Here is a 6,176-nt window from a genome sequence, read left to right as displayed (position 1 = left end):
AATGAGTGCTTTGACTTCAGCGGCACGCGCACCCCCTCGCGTGACCTGAAATTTTACTGCACCAGAACTAGAAGCAGCGGGGAAAGGAAAAGGATGATCGCGCCTGGCGTTGGTAATTGGTTAACGTTGTATTGATTGACTCCTCCTCGGCCCGCCTCCCCGTGGCACTTAGTGCTACGGAAAACAAACCGAAGCAAAGCTGATTACAGGCGCTGTGTCCAAATCAGTGCGCCCTGGCGAAAATGTTAATCAAACCAAGACCCAGATTCTCTTCACTTACTAAGAAGTCTTCTTTTAAGATATTGGGGATCAGAATATGAACGAAGAGTCACGTAGAGGTTCCCAATTTATACATAAAATATATAAAGATAATTTTGCAGCTTTTTCTATTTTTTTCTCGGTGACTTAGTTCTCATACATATAGCTTGAGGCCTCCCCAAGTGTAAACAATCGATACAAGAGGTGGGGGCAGAACGATTAACTTGTGATGTCCCGAGTTGAAATCTCATCAATTACCAGTACGCACGTCTGCATTGTACATGTTATCAGCGTCTGAACTCGTCTAAAGATAGCCAGACAAGGATAATCATTAAAATACCTTCTGTCATTTCTTAACAATATTTTTCCCTACACATGACGGTAATTTGCATTGCTTTGTGTTTTTTTAGATATGAAGTTTTAACTCTTACGACCCACAAAGTATTATTAAATAAATATAGTTCATGTCAATATTGGTTATCTGCAGGGCCGGATTTTCCTATAGGCTAACTAGGCTTCAGCCTAGGGCCTCAAGATCAAGAGGGGCCTACATTCAAATTGTTAGCAAAATTTTATTATCTCTCATGTAATTTACAAACTTAAAAATGGAAGGTGAAAGGGCCTCATAAGTGGAATAGCCTAGGGCCTCTTTTCATATAAATCCGGCCCTGGTTATCTGTCACTGGCACAATTCAACAATCCTGTGTTGCAGGTTTTTTTCTTAAAAAAAAATATATATATATAAATATATACAGGGCTATTCAAAATGAAAGAGCAGATTTCAAAAATCTATTTCAAACAAACTGTATAAGACGTAAACACATTCCGCTTATAATTGGATAGAGGAAAGTTTAAAAGCCCACCTAAAAGTACCAGTGAATGCCACCGAGCGCTGACTTCATTTTCATGCAAGATGATTTCTACTTGGAGGTCTGGCATTACCTGAACGACACCATTCCTGGAAGATGGATTGGAAGAGATGAACAGCAAGATTTTGCTCATCGTCTATGGCCTCCTTGGTCTCCAGACCTTACCCCCTGCAATTTTTATCTATGGGGGTACATTAAAGAAAGAGTGTTTGTTCCACCTATGCCCGCTAATCTTCAAGATTTGCGACATCGTATTGGGGAAGCTGGGAATTCAGTAACTAGGGACAAGTTGACTCATGTGTGGCAAAAAATGGTCAACCGCTTTGATGTTTGTTGCGCTACATATGGTGCTCATGTTGAGTGCATGCAACCTCAAGGACCATTGGACCAAACTTTGAACTTTGATTTAACTTTGTGAATTTCCCCTTGGGATTAATAAAGTATCTATCTATCTATCTATCTATCTATCTATCTATCTATCTATCTATCTATCTATCTATCCAGTGATGTGTGGAATGTGTTTCTGTCTTATACAGTTTGTTTGAAATAAATTTTTGAAATCTGCTCTTTCATTTTGAATAGCCCTGTATATATATATAAATTGAAGAAAATACATTAATGCATTCCTGGAAACATGTCACTTCTTCCTTCTCATAAGGTAAGAAAAACAAATTCTTACTAGCATATTCTTACTCAATCCAATTAAAATGTACATGTGCAATGCAAATTCTTACTCAGTTGTCTTATTTTATTAACTGAAATGGCACTTTCCCCGATCGTCTGTGGTTCAGGAACTCAGACAGACGATTTACACTTTAAATATAAAGGGCACAGAAGCGGACTGATGTGTAGACACTCTTATATCTAACTATGCAAATTTTAATGCAATGCAATGCAATAATTGCATAGTTAGATCTGGACCACCCTGTATCTTGCATAAATAAGAAATAGAAAGCCAGTGTTATAAGCAATTTACTGTGGTTATTAACTGACAGGTAAGTCATCAGATTCACTCCCCTCTATGATTTAATGTATCAGTAAGGAGTAAGAAATCCGTTAATGCATATTTTAAGACATTATTGTGCCTCATAATATAAAAGGGAAATACATCAATTCTTTGTTTGATCTTAAAATAAAGGGGGACCAAATTTAATGGGAAGGTTATCAAATTTGGTACCCCCAATGATTTTAAGAAGATAAGAAATCAGTTGATAAATGTTTTAAACTATTCTTGTCTCTCATAATAGAAAAACACTAAAAATAAAGGGGGAGACAAAATTGATGGGTAAATGTATTACTGTAAGAAATCTGAATGTCATCAATGAAGTAGTATACAGTATTTAATGCTGACATACATTACATGCTATGAAATACAGATAATACATTCATCCTAAAAAATACGGAGTTTTGGATTAAATTGGAGAGAATGAAGAAATAATAAACAGGTGCATGGACACAAGAAAGTGAGCCTAGCGTTTATAATGTTGACATAATTCTGACTTTGCAGTTTTAATAACTGAAAAGGGCATCAAGTAAATGTTTAATGTGGTGCTCGGCATTTTCTTTAATTTCAGAGCCTTCATGGGAAAAAGTTACTACCTTTGTCATGGTGGTCTCGTGAGGCTGATGTACATCCATGCCAGCCAGATGGAACATCATGAGGTGCATTTTTGAACGTACATACTTGATAGGCACATATACTTCCAGGGGTTCATAAAGTGTCCATACTTCCTTAAGTCATTGGCAGATGTTCAGCTTTAACACTGATCTGGCCATTACTCACAGTTATCTTATGCCAGGGGTAAACTGATAAACATTTACAAACAGCACTATGACTAAATATCCTTTTAAATATCTCATTTGCAGAAACAAATGTGGCAGATGAACCCATGTGCTTTCTGTCTGACATTGACCCCATAGCTGATTTAAGACTGGAAATTGCTAAGAAGCTGCTGCAGGAGTCTGGTAAACCTGCATGTAGACATGCAAACTCTGCTGTCTGCTGGGTTGTAGTGTAGTTTCTGTTAATCACATTGAAATCAACTGTCAGAACTGAAATAAATAGCATACTGTATGCATTTATTTTAACAGAACTGGTAAAAGATAGACATTGAGAGTGAAAAATGATATTTGATGGATTGCATTGTATCATATGATTCAGGTATCTGAAGTACTGCCATTTATATATTGCATTGTAAAGATGTGTGCCTCCTTGAAGAGGAGGACAGGAAGATTCCAGCACAGAAATTAAATTTAAAAAGACAAGTATTTGGACAATGTTGGTTTTGTTTATTTAAGATTTTTTTTTCTAACCAACAAATTCCAATATAATTTATTAACATTAATATGAAATGTGTTAAATATTTTTTCAGCATTACATTTTATTCAAAATCCCTAGCTTTTATATTTATTACATCTAATATTTTATATGTGGGTAATCCATCGGCTGAAGACTCCTACATTTGCCCAGCATGTTTATCAAAAGCAGATGAAACTGATTTCTGAGTTTGGGCTAACAGAGAAGTCTGCTATAAAACTTTTCATCTATGGTTTTATTTATTTCTGTTAAACCTTACTGTTACAGATAGTACAGTTTAATTACTGAAAACCTACATGTTGTACTTTTTCGTGGATACTGTATAGTTTTTGTTTATGTATATTATACATTTTCTTAATAAATTATTTTCCACGTTTTTTAAAACCTTATTGGCAGATTGAGTGACACACATGTATGTTGTCCGATGAGTCTGGTTCATATTCATTTATTCCATTTTTTTTCATTTATTCCATGTTTTTTTCCACAGTTTATTTGTCCTGCTTAGAGACATGAATAAGAAAAAAAAATATATAGAAATACAGTACATCACTTTGCCTTCAATACGATTCCACCTTTAACTAGTAACATTTTCTTATTAAATCGTCCCAAACATTTAGTGGTGAACAGCTAACATTTTCTTAAATGTAAAAAAAGCAAAAATTTAACTACATATTATAATACATTTCAGTCTCTACATTATACACTGAATCTATACTGGAACAACATTTATGAAATAAGAAAGAGATAGGGATCATTGAAGAGGAGGAATAAAATAGTTTTTTCATGGTGCGTCACATAATATCATATATCTATGAAAACATTTTGGTCTCAGGAGTGATTATCTGTTCTTGGCATGGCTGGATTAAACATTAAGCAAAATAAGCACATGCTTAGAGCATCGAGGGAAGGGGGACACCGCAAGTATTTTCCAATGCCAGATTTACCATGGACTATATGGTGCAAAACTGCAAATGGTACAGATGAACCAGGTTCCACAAAAAGGGGCTCCCCCATTAAATGAAAAAAATACATATGTATATAGTATATATTGTATATACTATATACAATAATACAAATAATAATAAAATAGCAATAGAGGTTAGAATAGTAGAGGTTAGAGTAATAGAGGTTAATGCTATACAGTATATTAATCTTGAGAATACAACAACATTAGAATTTGGTAACTGCCACGCGGTCCACTGAGGTTCCCACGATCATTCTTGTCTTAGTCAGGTAGACTGTCCTCTTCGGTCATCCACTGAGTGGGAGTGCAGCTCATACAAACCTTTTAAATCCTTAAGGCCTCTAAAGGTCTTAATCTAAACCTGGTTCTTGGTGAGTGTGGCAAATATGATGATTTTTCCCTCTCGCTCCCTTTGTTTTAATTTCAAACAAAGATTTAAAATGAATGTTTGTTCCTTTTCTATTATGAAAGACAATGATTATATCAAACATGTATCAACTGGTTTGTTATTCCTTACTGATACATTAAATTATAGAGGGGATTGAATCCGACAACTTACCTGCCAGTTAATAACCACTGTAAATTGTTTAACGCTGACTTTCTATTCCTTATTTATGCAAGATCTACACATCTACACATCTGTCAGATTCTGTGCCCTTTATGTTTAAAGTGTAAATCGTCTGAGTATCCAGGTAGGTGCCATTTCAGTTGATAAAACAAGATAGCAGAGTAAGAATTTACATATACATTTTTAAAGTCTATTTAGAGTAAGAATATGCTAGGAAGAGTTTGCTTTTCTTACCTTATCAGAAGAAAGAAGTGACATTTTTTGCAGTAATGTCTTTCATCATTTATTCACATCTATAATGCTTTTTGAGAAGGGAACGAGGCTTGTGTCTGATCCCCTATATTGACATGAACTATATTGCATTTAATAAAATACAATATATGCTTCGTAAAAATAAAATGCTTTGTGCCCCGTAAGGGCTAAACATTCTTACATACTGAATTTCCCCTTGAGATTAATAAAGTATCTGTCTGTCTGTCTGTCTGTCTGTCTGTCTGTCTGTCTGTCTGTCTGTCTGTCTGTCTGTCTGTCCGTCCGTCCGTCCGTCCGTCCGTCCCATTTCCAAAAAGTTTGGGACACTTTCTAAAAAATGCAATAAAAACTAAAAGGACAAAGAAAACATTTACAGTGTTTTCACCAACAAACGTAATTCTACAGTATTTGTTAAACTTAATCAAGTTTAGAAATTGATGCCTGCAACACACTCCAAAATAGTTGGGATAGAGGCAAAGTAAGACTGTAAAGGTTATACAAGTAACATTCTGTAAGGTTCCTCAATTAGCAGGTTAACTGGTAACATGTGTGGGTATCAAGATTATGGGTAAAAGGAGCATCCACCAAAGGCTCAGTCTTTGCAAGCTAAGATGGGTCATGGCTCACCACTTTGTGCTGAACTTCGTGACAGAATTATCTGTCAATTTAAAAACTATGTTTCTCAGCACAGGACAGCAAAGAATTTAGGTCTGCCCCCATCTACAGTTAATAATATTGTGAAAAGATTCAGGGAATTAGGAGAAATCAAATCTCTATGCGTAAAGGCTAAGGGCTGAAACCATTGCTGAATGTGCCTGAAATTCAAGACCATAGGTGGTATTGCATTAGGGAACCATCATGCTACCGTGACAGACATAGCCACATGGGCTCGGGAGTACTTTGGAAAATCATTGTCGCTTAACACATTTCGCCTCTGCATCAAGAAAT

This window comes from Erpetoichthys calabaricus, chromosome 10 (genome assembly GCF_900747795.2).
Source record: "Erpetoichthys calabaricus chromosome 10, fErpCal1.3, whole genome shotgun sequence".
Taxonomy (NCBI): Eukaryota; Metazoa; Chordata; class Cladistia; order Polypteriformes; family Polypteridae; genus Erpetoichthys; species Erpetoichthys calabaricus.
This window is presented reverse-complemented; position numbering follows the sequence as displayed.